This window comes from Camelus bactrianus, chromosome 11, assembly GCF_048773025.1.
Source record: "Camelus bactrianus isolate YW-2024 breed Bactrian camel chromosome 11, ASM4877302v1, whole genome shotgun sequence".
NCBI classification, from domain to species: Eukaryota; Metazoa; Chordata; class Mammalia; order Artiodactyla; family Camelidae; genus Camelus; species Camelus bactrianus.
The window spans coordinates 76,049,995-76,063,031 of NC_133549.1; the positions used below are offsets into that span (position 1 = coordinate 76,049,995).

General features: G+C 40.9%; 1 long non-coding RNA gene across 1 annotated transcript in view; it reads left to right on the plus strand.

Moving 5' to 3' along the window:
* Positions 1 to 2,417: 2,417 nt before the first annotated feature.
* LOC141579261 (uncharacterized) overlaps positions 2,418 to 13,037 on the plus strand; it is a 35,492-nt gene continuing 24,872 nt past the window's right edge. The window contains exons 1-2 of the long non-coding RNA XR_012510421.1: positions 2,418 to 2,542; positions 11,829 to 11,867. This is a non-coding gene — a long non-coding RNA (uncharacterized LOC141579261). The remainder of the gene's footprint in view (positions 2,543 to 11,828; positions 11,868 to 13,037) is intronic.

Sequence of the window (13,037 nt, forward strand, 5' to 3'; positions counted from 1 at the left end):
AAGACAGCTGGGTGCGGACAGGGATACCAAAGATAAAACACAAGGAGGTCAAGAAACTGATGGAATTGTGCTGTAAGTGGGTGACTGGGCTGCAAGAGAAGTTGATTCTGGAGCTTGTGCTGAAGCTGCTGAGATTCCAAAACGGAAAGAATTGTTGCAGTTGGTGGCTTCAGGGTACAGTCCACTCGGAGACCTAAATATGGGGTGAATGGCTTCACCTGGGTCAAAGGAAAGGTTAAAATTTGCATTTAGGTCACTGACTGACAGCTGGCGAAGACTAGCTCTGAGGCAGCGCTGCCACTGGGCAGCATGTTCTCAGAATAAGGAGGAGTTAGGGAAAATGGAAAGAAGTTCTCACTGGAGGCAGGGGAAGACAACTGGGAGATAGCAGCCAGCAAAGGGGGTGTGGTATCCAGATCAATTTCATCAGAGTCAAAGGCAGGCTTGGAGGCAGAGTCTGCAGAGGTGTTGGCTACTGGAGTAGAGGCCACTGGGGAGGCAGCAACAGACAGAACAGTACATACAGAGGCAGTCAGGAATGGAATTCCTGGCTGCAGCCCATCAGGGCCTCCAAAGTGAGCCAAAAGAGAGGTTGAATTTTGGGGTGGGACTGCTGACAAGAAATGCAGGTAGGCTGGGGATATCTGCTCCACAGTGCAATGGGCCTGAACCAATGAAAGGGAGTTCTGAAGATGAAAGCCTGGGATGGCCAAGTGGTGTCCAGGTCGACTGTACCAAAATCCAAAGCAAGAGAGCTGGATGAGTCAGATGTGCTGGCTGCAAAGGTGCCAGTGACTGGGAAAGTGGAGATGGGCTTGACAGTGAAGAAAGGGGTGCTGGTGGGAGGCTGGACGAGAACAAGGGAGGATAATCCACACATATCCACAGGTGACTTCATTTTGCAGAAGGAAGGCCTGAAGGAGAGGGCGGAGGTGCTAGCAAGGGAGAGGAGATCAGAATTAGAAGGTGCTGCAACTGTACTGAGAGACCAGGATGCAAAGGGCTGCTGTGCTTATTCCTAAGGAGAATCTCAAAATGTAGCCTTGGACCTGAAGAGAGAAGGAGATTCAACAGGAAAAGCAAAAGAAGGGAAGTTAGCAATTGTGTATCTCATTTCAATATATGGTGCAGAGCATGGTACAAGAGCAGACTCAACTGGATGCCTGGCAGCCAATTCAGCCAAGTCAGTGCTGGTAACGCAGCTGCAGCCTGGATCCACAAAGGAAGTGGGTGAGGCAGGAAGTCTGCAGTGTTGGGAGAAGGCAGGGAAAAATATCAGGCAGGCTAGGACCTTGGGTTCCATTGGTGCTCAGCTTTCTTCTCCAAGCCTAGGTCTCCACTGAAGACTATACAAGGAAGCCTGGGTGGGGGTGTAGGAGAGCGGAATATAGGTCACAATGACATCACAACGTAGCACTGGCAACAGCAGCAGCCAAGGCAACACCAGTGACGATGAAATTATCCATTTCCAGGGGCCTTCAACTGGGAGACTTGAGTAGAGAATTCCTGCAGGACAGTCTCTGAAAACTCCTCCCTGTGTCTTCTTCCCTGACAGTGATGCTGGAGGGCTGGGCCAATGGCTTGGCCTTTATTCAGTATTTCCTGCCCACATCTTGGGCAGCAGAGCTGGATGCCACCGGTCAGAGAGCCATGTTGCTGCTGGATCACTACTGCCAATACGCAGGAGATCTTTGGTAGGCCTGTAATGAGTTGGTGATGGCCAAGGCCTTTAAGGAAGGAGCTATTAGACATCTGGGATTTCTTACCTAAGCTGTCTTCTGGAAGCTTGTAACTGAGGTTTCCCTTCAGTTCCCTAGTGATCTCCAGGAGCCAAGGTACAGATGGTACATTCTCAGTACCACGGGGAACCACACCTCTGATCATCCTCCTCTTCTGCTATGCTTTCTAGCACCTTCCTAGAGCCCAAGCTCAGTCAGGACTTGGCGGGTGAGGGGTGACTGGATAGGACTGGCTTCGTAGAGGCAGAGGCGTTTAGCAGCTGACACGGCAGAAAAAGTCCATCTGGGCCCTCTTCACCATTCCTGAGTGGCCGACAGAACCAACATTTTTGGAGAGTCCAGCCAGGAACCGGATGAAAGGATCGAAAGGATCCCAGAGGGGAGCACTGAGTGGGCCAAGCGGCATATTGTCTCTTAGGGGCGACGTCAAACAGATGTGTAAGACCCGCCACCTCGGTACAACGCCAAAGAGAGACTCTGGGGCAGCGGGGAGACGGACACCGCTAGTGGGGTGAGGGGGCGGGCGACGGCGGCTGAGGAAGCTGCCGGTGAGGCACGGAGCGTGCGTTATTCCGTCTCTGGAGCGCGAGCCGAAACTCCCAGAGGCCTCCACGCAACCTCCTCCGCCGACGCCAGGCACGCTCTGACCCGTCGCATACTTGTGACGCAACACCGGACGCGTGACATAGAAAGAGCGCGCGACTCGGAAAGAGCGCCACGGGCAGAGGGCAAGCCTCGGCTGGACTCACCGGCGCCACGAACTTCCGGCTCTAGCAGGCGTTTGGCACCAGACGGGCCCCGCGGTGCATAAGGAATGTTCACAACGGCTGAGGCCAGAGCAGAGCAGAGCTGACACCCGCAGGGCGCAGGGTCTGCAGGCTCCTTGGAGGCTGGCTCTGTGGGGCATCTTAGGCAGTCCGCGTCTGCATCAGCCGGCCCTTTTCCCCAGGGCTCATTGGAAGGGGGAGCCTGGGCACTAGGGCAACTCAGCAGAACCACCCCGCTGCCGACCCCCATCCTGAGGGACCGAGGCAGTGGCTGTAGGGGAAAGTGGGAGGGAGGCGCCAGGATGGCTGCCACAGGGCAGCCGCTAAGGGGAGAGGGGAGATCAGCACAGGTCATGAAATCCCTCAGCCTCTCCTTCCAACGCCACCTCAGATGACGCTGGCCCTCCTTTTTGGATGATGTGCCAGTACTTATTATTGATAAAGGAACCCTTTAGGAGTTACTTTCCCCAAGAGGAATGATACTGTTGCTAGATAAATTTTTCACTCATTCAATGAATAGTACTGAGCTGCCACTCCGCTGAAAGCTGGAGTTGAAAGACAAGCTGGTTATTGCCTGGCTTTCAAGATGTTCACTTTCGATTGTGAAGTAAACAGGCCAGTTCTGTTACAATACACATATTCTTTGACGTGGACGCTAAGCAGAACTAATAGTGGGAAGGGCAGTGACATTTGAGCTCGGACTTCAAAGACTAGGGACCTTGCCAGAAAGACCGAGAAGGCACAGCACAACATGTGCAAAGGTATGAAGGTTGAGCGGGACCTTCATGTATGAGAAGCTGCGTGAGACAGAACATAAACTCTAAGGTGGTCAGATGCAAGGGAGCCATGCCACGAACGGCTTTTCACGCCATTCTGAGTGTAGATTTAATATGGAGCATTGATCTTGGGGTCCCCTGCGTCTAAAACTCTGCCATCTGGCAATTCAAGAAGGCTGGGCATACAAAAGATAATAAATGAAAAGTTTGTAATGTCATTGGGCAATCAGGAAATGTGATCATAATTTTTAAGTAACATCAGCCCACAATTCTTGCTTCTTAAATGACATCGATTCATGTAGATTAAAATAATATCCTGTTGTCAATCTAACGAGAAAAAGTAGGTGATAAAACTCCTCTTTATAAATAAAAGTTACACAAGCGATAGCATTTATTATTATATATGGGCTAATGACTTTACTAAGTTTATTTAATTCTCTCTAAAACCCTGAGGGGTAGGTTCCATTATTACCCCCTGCTTTACTAATGAACTAAGTGAGGGTTCGAGAGCTTCAGTAACCTACCCAAGCCTGTCTGGATGGTTAGTAAGCAGCAGAGCTCCTATTTCCAACCAGTTACATCTGGCTCTTCGTTCATCAGAAGAAAAGTTAGAACAAAGTGGGTGGAGAAAATGAATCAATCAAAGAGTTCATGCTCAAGCACATAGGGCCTGGACTCTACAACTCCCATCTTATAGACACAGCACTGAGCACTATGTAGCCGTTCCTTCATTTTCCTACAAACCTTCAATAGGGGGAGGATGAAATAGATGTACAGTCAGTCCTGTAAACGCCTCCCAGCTGCTGACTTGAAATACATATGCTCATATCAGTTTAACCTGACACAGCCGGGAACCACAGCACATACTTATGGGATCCGGCCTTAACTGTCCTGGGGATGGGGTCCCTTCCCAATCACACATCCATCACATGAGGTATTACCCCTGCTTCCTGAGAACACCTCCATGGAAAGTCAGAGGTCCTTTCAGAGGCCAGGGCTGGTCATGCTTACTGATGTTGACCTGAGTAAGGTCATTCGAGAGATGGCAACTGAGACCTAAGTTGATCAGGCAGCACAAACCAGGCCCTGCCTTAAAGGACAGGATTCAGGACACTACATTCAGGACTAGCTCAACTAAAAGATGGTATAATAATCATAATAATAATCATAATGATAACAGCAAAAATTCCCCTTGTATAGTGTTTTTCAGTTATCAGTTCACTTTCATAAAAATCAGTTAATTCAGCATAGTCTTTTGATTGAGCAGGAATAATTATCTTGCTACACAGGTAAGAAAACCAAAGCTCAAAGAGGAGGTAAAATTGCCTAAGCTCCATGAGCTAGTGATGTGGTGCACAGTCTCCTTGTCTTGTCATCCATTGCCCCTATTTTGGCAATCATCCCTTTTATACAGTGAGTGCCATCTTGCAATACCTCCTAGTCCAAGTTCAAAACCACAATAAATGTCAGGAAAGAATGGAATCCCATCATTTGGGGCTTGGTGCAAATATAATCACTTTGGTGGATACTAGAGTGCATATCTTTGTCAAAACTTACCAAACTGTGTACTTCAAATAATTGTCTTAATGCCATGTAAATTTTACCCTAAAAAGCTGATGTGGAAAACACCTGATGCAAGAGCATACAGAGAACAATCTTAAAGTCATTGTTTTATGGGCAGATACTACTACACAGATGAAACTGACAAAAATCATGGCAAAGAAGATAGATGTTTGTTCATAACTGTTGTACGAATTTATAATACATTTTAGAAAATCCAGTCAGAGAAGATAATGCAGAGGGATGGCAGACAATAGGAAGGCAGGCAGTGTGGGTGTGTGTTGGGGTTGGAGGATAGGCAGACAAACATGGGAAGAAGTAAAGCAAAACACCAAGCAAACTGGTGCAGAAAAGACTTGGTGAATATATGCACATAAATGGCTCGCCCCTCTCATAGTGTCCATTCCAACATCTACTGATGAGGAGACCATGGACCATGGGTTCTCAGCTCCTCGGATACATGTCTAGACTGTGCGGCCCTAAGTCAAGCCACTTCAGTCAGATCTCTCCCTGGATCAAGCTAGTCAGCACAGTAAGAAAATAGCTCAGCCCTTGGACCACTATTATGGGTGGGGCTGTCCTGCCTCCCCTGACCTAACAAAGCTCTGGTACCAGTTTTCCTAGGCACCCCTCCCCCTCCCCCAATCCTGGTAGGTCAGGGCTCAGGACACTGCCTCCTCCAGATTGACAATCTGCTAAAACAAAATCAAAATCAGTATTTTCCAGAAGACTTTTAAAGCACCCAGGATCTTGTAGCATATTCATCAAAATATCCAGGATATAATCCAAAATTACTGACCACAAAAAAAAAAAAAACAAGCAAAATCTAACACTTCAGCAGATGCAAACCCTGAAATGACACCGATGCTAGAATTATCAGACAAAGAACGAAGCTACCATAACCATGTTGCAAGATGTAAGGGCAACCATTCCTGAATAGACTGAAAAGATAAAACTACTCAACAAAGAAACAGTAGCTATTTTTAAAAAGCCAAATCTGAGACCCATAATATATAATACACTTTAAAATTACGCATAGCCACTCTCACTTCTGAGTGAGAAGGCGTGGACTCGGTCTATGGACTGTGCATCTAGTTTTACTTTAAATTTTTTGTTTTGTTTTGTGGGAGTAATTAGGTTTATTTATTTATTTATTATTGTTATTTTCTTACTTAATGGACATACTGGGGATCAAACCTATGACCTTGTGCATGCTAGGCATGCTCTCTGCCACTGAGCTATATCTTCCCCCCTCTACTTTTACTTTAAGCTGAGCACCCAACCCCCACACCTCGTGGCCTTCCTCTTGCCTTCTGAAATAGCCTGCACTCTGTCTATGGATTATGTATCTCTCTGAATAAATCTACCTTTACATAAATAAATAAATACATAAATAAATAAATACATAAATAAATAAAATTATGCATAGTGTATTAATAGCAAAATGGAGGTACCAGAAAGAAAGAGTCTATGAACTTGAAGATAGATTAACAGAAAATTTCTAATCTAAACAGAGAAAACAGTACAGGGAAAAAATTAAGGGAGACTCAGGGCCCCATAGAAAAATATCAGAAAGGCTAATAGTCAAGCCAAGTGCTAGAATGAGAGGAAAAGCAGGGGTTTACAAGTAGGGAAAAGTGGAAAGTTACAAGGAACTCTGCAGTGTTGTATTAGAAATGGAAGTATCAGTAAAAATTTAGAGTTTTAATATAAATGACTCAGAATTATGGGCATAGAGAGGTGTGTTTGTGTGTGGATATGCGTATTTCCTGGTTCTGTCTGCTGGAGAGGGCTTAGAAGCAAGGATGGCCTAGTAGTAATGAGTATGGCTAGCACCCAGTTCTTAGTTTCTAAATGCCCTTCTGCAATAGAAGGACCTCATGATTCTTAGAAAAATGGCTGATTTCAGACTGTGCAGGAAAAGATGAATCCGAAATACCTTGTGGTGCCAGAAAGTAAGGAAATAAATGTTCAAAGAATACGTGGGTGTGTCAACGCAGCAGAGAAGCCTGACTGAAAGTTCTCCCGCCGGCCAAATCAGGGAAACTTTGAGCATCAGAATAATAGTTACAGATTATTACTCATTGAATAAAGTAAAAATCCAGGAGTCTGTGGAGATACAAATAAATGCAAGCATTGTGTATTTTAAAAATATGTTTAAAAATAAATACATAAATAAATTAGAAGGGAAATCTATTTTTTAACTAGAATGTTAACTAATAAATATAGAAAGGATGATGAAATTAGGAAGAAATCATCATTGGATAACAATTATATAAATAATTTAGTGAATCATGAATCTTAAATAGATTCTAAAACTTGAGGGTGGAAGTATGATGCGAATTAAAATATTCACATGGTTTCAAAGTTTCTTAATGACAAATGGGAAAAAAATCTTAAGTAAGAAATCTGGAAAACAGACACATTAACCAAGTATCAAAGTCATTATCAGTAATGGGACAGGTTAACAGCCTGTCCTCACTGGTGTGACATACTAAAAAAAGATCCTTACTACATCACGGCTATGATGTTCCTGCCAAAAATGTGTTAAGTTTAATCTAGTCATGAAGAAATAACAAAACAAAAATGAAGAATGTTCCACAAAATACATGGCTTGAACTTTTAAGAATGCCAACCTCATGAACGTCAGGGGAAAACTAGGGAACTATTCTGGATTAAATGAATCTAAAGGGACATGACAACTAAATGCCATATGTGATCCTGGAGTGGCTCTAGGACCAGAAAAAAGAATTATTTAATCTACCCCTTATGGCTGTAAAGTATATTATTAGGACAATGTGAGATATGAGCAAGAACAATAGAAAATTATAATAATATCCACCAATGTGAATTTTGGAAACTTTATACATATAATTTGGAAAATTATATGATGATTATGAAAGGGAATGATTTGTAAGGAAATACACAGTGAAACATTTAAGGAAAAGATGCATTATATTAACAATGTGTTATTAAATACCAAGTAGAAAACGTAATAGACAAAAATATACCACTTACAATTGCAGCAAACTCTGAGATATGAAGGAATGAATGTGTATGTGTTATAAAATGTCATAAAGTTAGGAAAGAACTTCTGTATAAGTAGGCAGATTTACTGTTTTCCTGGATAGGAAGAATCAGTATTCTAAAAGTTTCAATTCTTCCTAAAGCAATTTTTAACACCAATAGAATTCCAATGCATTTCAACTGTATTGTTTGTAGTTAGGCAAACTTATTCTAAAATCAATTTATACCAATAAGGAGAGAAAAAACAGATAATCTAAATAGAAGGGAACAGGACTGGATCTTCCTTCACTATTACGAGTATGGTAATTAGGGCAGTGGGCTATTCACAGAGCAAACAAAAAACAGATTGCATTAGCCAGTTAGGGCTGCCATAACAAAGTATCATAGACTAGCTACTTACACGACAGATTCATTTTCTCACAAGTCTGGAGGTTAGAAGTCCCAAATCAAGGTGCCAGTTGATTCAATTCCTGGTGAGAGCTCTTTTCCTGGCTTGAAAATGGCCACTGACTTAATGCATCCTCACCTGGCCTTTCCTCTGTAGCACCTGTGGGGAGAAGAAGAGAAAGTGAGCTCTGGTATGTCTTCCTCTTAAAAGGGCACCAGTTCTGTTGGAATAGGGCCCCAACCTTACGATCTCACTTAACTTTGATTCCTTCCCTATTTCTACATATAGTCACATAGGTGTCCCTTCACTCTTTATATTCAATCAAACTCCTCTTCCTCCACCATTAGTAGCAAACCAAGATCCCCTTCCCTCCCATCCTTGATACCTAACCAAGTTCTTCTTAGTAATTTTCTTTATTTCCCCTCATGCTGACCCCTGACTACAAATCCCTACTGGTCTCTGTTGTATTTAGTCTCTCTCCCCTACTGCAATAGTTTAACCCCTATTTTAGTCAATAAAATCCATCTTGCTGTTTTTAACACATGTCAAATAATTTTCAGATTTAAATGGAAACTGAAATCTTAGGGGAAATAGAATATTAAGGAACAAAAGAGGAGGTAGACAACTGACTTTACACACTCACTCTGTGAATAATGATGATGATGATGATAAAAATGAAATTAAAACCCTATTCTACACCAAAGTTAAAATGTCTGCTATTTTATTCTATAGGTTAAAAATAAATTTCAAATGAAATACACAAAGAATAGAAACATCAATATTTTAAATTCAGTATTAATTAAAACTTAGTTGAATAAAGAGCATAAGTTTTGGTATGAGGAACTTGGAGAGGATATAATACTTTAGAGAATGTAAAGCCTTGGATTAACCATTAGCCTTTGCTTGAGTAGATAAGAAGATCAGTGATTATTTACATACCACTTACCATGAAATATATTGTAATTTATTATTATAAAATTTAGTTTCTGCCTAAGCCTGTCTCCTTAAAGAGGCAAAGCACCTTCCTAATATCATGAAATATAGTGTTTAAAATCCCAAGGACCATTGACTTCTCACTTTGCAATTATGAATATTTAAGATAAGAAACTACATCAGAATATACAGAGTATTTGTTACTGAAAAATGTGTTTTTCCACATGGAATTGTAAATTATTTTCCATGGGAGCTTACTCTTACCATTTTGTGGTTAAGTCTGCTGATTATACAATCACTTATCTTGAAAAGAATATCTCAACCAATATAAAAAAGTCCTATGAGTGCTTGTAAAATTGGCAAAGTATGTAAAATCACTTCTCCTTTTAAAAGTCATTTTGCAAGTAAATTCTTTTTAAAAAACCTCCAAAAAGCAATGCAAAAACTTGATTTTCCATGACAGCAAAAATAAAAACACCTTATGAAACTCTTAGAAGAATGTGTAGGAGAATATTTTTGCATCTTACTGAAAAGGAAAGGGAAACACACATCCACAACTATGAAGAAAAATATCGATAAAACAAAAAACTTCTTTTATAACAAAGACATCATAAACAAAAAAAGGTAAAAAATGTATTTGGAGAAGGTATTTACAGCCTATATAACAGTTCTTATCAAGAACATAACAAAAACTCTTACATTTCAATTTTGAAAGACAAACATCATATAGATTTTTCAAGTCACTTTAAAAAGCTGAGCATACGACATGAAAAATGATTCACAAAGGAAAAAACCAAGTCACCAAAACCACGAGAGAAAAATTTCACTTATGATGAGAAGAAAGCCAAATTTTTTTTAAAAGTTACTTTTAAAAAATCATTCTCAGAGTTTAAAAATGCCTGGCATACCTAAAGTTGGCTAGGACTATAAGTAAAAAGGAGGTCTCCCTTCCTACTAGTTGAAATATACATTATGGAGAACATTTGGTCTAGTAAATTTAAAAACTTGACTGTGTCTTCAGGATAACCCCTCAATCCAATAATTAGTATGCACTTCAGAGAAATCTTGCAGGTGAACAATAGCAGATACGTCAAGGATGGCTGTTGTAGCCGAGTACAGTAAAAAAAGGTAGCATTTAAATTTCCATCAATAATATAAATAAATTGTGCAATATTCATATGTTTAAATATCAGGTAGCACTTAAGATGATGAACTTTATTTACATGTAGCAGTATGAAAAGAACTTCAAAACCTAAGGTTCAAAAAGAAATTCAACTTGTGTAAAGAATAATTTCTGTGAAATTTTAAAATAGAAATAGAGAAAGCAACTTGTATATTAACTCTCCCCAAACATAGCATAAAAGTGTACAGTATATATGATGAATTAATATCGTGTGTCAACCTGGCCAGCCCATGGTACCCAGCCAGATGTATGTACTTAACGAAGAGAAAGAGGGAGAAGGAGAAGTGGGGCAGGGCTAAAGATCAGAACCCTGACTCATACTGTACCCTTCAAGTCTCAGAACATTCACAGGAAATATGTGGATCCAACTGCATGTTGGTGGGTGCCTCTAAGGAGGGAGAGAGGCAAATGTTTTGGAGTCAATAACAAAAACTGACTTTATCTATGATATCCTATTAAAATATATCATTATAGATAATTCTATATAAGTATACATATTCATATCTCTAGTAAAAGTGGCAAAATATTAAAATTCATTTATTCCTATAGGTAGGAACATGAACATGATTTTCATTATTCTCTCTACTTTTCTATAGCTTTAAGCACGAAATAAATGAGCGCTGCATGAGAGAGTGATTTTATCTCCATCGTGAAAGTGGTGCTGTTTTGTATGAAGTTCTGATTCGCAATTCAGTGAAATGTCCCTCACGCTTCCCTGCAACTGGGCTTTGCTTTCATTTCATTGAGCCACATTCAGAACTGCTTATGCAGTCATTAACACAGAGGGAACCATGCTCAGATTGAAAAAGAAAAAGGTTTTGATAACTAAAAGTAAGATATCCAACTGCAAACTAGTAACTTAACTCTGGCTTATTCCTTAATCTCTATAACTTAGTCGATGGGAACTGGTCTTCTAAACTAGACTACTTGGAATTTTTCCAGGATTTAAAAAAAAATTAGCTTTTGATCCAACAAATGCTAAGAGTGAAATGGGCTGCACTGATTTCCCTTCCTCACCCACAGGTGTAGACATGGGGTTACAAACCAGGTTCCTACCACTTCCTGAGCACCTATGGGAGGCGGGGGATCCAGCAGAGCTTGTCTGTAAATACGTGTTCGGTATAAATAGGGGATGCAAGACCAAAGAAGCTTGGGAATGACTGAGTTTAAAAAACCTCAGTGGATTCTCTTCACGGCAGGACTGCACAGAGACTTCTGCATACAAATGTATTTGGTGAACTTCTTAAAGAAGGATATGACATGTGGTATGTTACCTTTTATGTCATCTTATTTCATAAAGTGTCTGATTAGACTAGCATCTAGCAAGATGTTATGGAAAATGGATATAAGACACCACCAGTGTCTTTAGGGGCTGAAAAATGGCAAACTATAATTGTCTCTATGTGTGTGAAGGAAATCTTTTAAATTTGTACAATTATCTGTTCTTTCTTGTAGGGAAAGGAAATCAGATGTATCTCATATGACAGACAGAAGGTAGGCACTATTCTTTATATGATAAGCTGTTGAAAATTTGAGGTCACTATTGAGTTGCCTTTACTTTCTTCCTCTCCTGATTAAGTAATTCAGTGGACTTCCTCAGAGGAAAATTAACAAAAATAGGATATATTGGAAATCCCTGCCTCACAGGAAAATAAGTACAAAAGACATTTTTAGAAGCAAGCTCTCCTCTCTGACAATCCCAGGACAACATAATTCTTCACATTTGTGGAGACAGTGAGCTGTTTTCTGCTCAACTAAAGCACACATACTCGTGTGTGTGCGCACAAACACACACCCACACACACACCCCCCTTCTCATCCCACCATAATACACAATGAAGTTATGAGCATCCAAAAAGTTATCTATTTTGTGAAAGACAGCAACTCACCATTTATTCCCCTGAGCATCTGATTTTCATGCTTTAATAGCATTACAGAAAATCCATTCTCCACTCTCTTTAGTACAGAGGCACATGATGAGTTCAGCAGCCTTGTCTTCATTTGAGGCCAGTCAACATTTCCCCAGCTCAGTCAAGTTGCAAAGAGCTTTCCTATCTGATGTTAAGTATTCCAGCGCATCTCAAACTAGCAAATAAGGTGAAATGGGGAAAAAAGGAGTAAGAAAAATAAAATTTTTTAAAATGAGTTGCTCACTAGGTGTTGAATTGGAAGCAATAGTGAAAAGGGGTTTTATATTTATTCCTTTGTTACCCAACTTATTCAAAACTGATATTCATTTTCAACATCTAAGAAAATCAGAGGCAGCTACGATGTTGTAATAAAATGAAACTGAATTCAATTTTTCATCACGAAACACCTCACATGGCACTTCGGGAGAGCCACAGATTCTCTGAATTCAATTTCTTCATTTTCAAAAGAAGGAAGTGATAACTTATAGAATAGTAGATTCTATAAGTTTGGTTTACTTAATGCCCACTCCAATTCTGAGTGCAGGACCATCTCTACTAAATCTCCCAGAATGCTCAAACTAAAATTAGACCTTCCAATAGTACATCTTTGTGGTAGAGGTGGCCAAGCATCATGATTCTGATAGGGCAGTGACAGCCACTGAGCAGAGGGAAAGTCCTGCCTCCTACCTGGCTACAATTCTAGCCATTCCATTTCCAGTCCCACCCCCTACCAAGGTGATAGCTGCCAGCACAC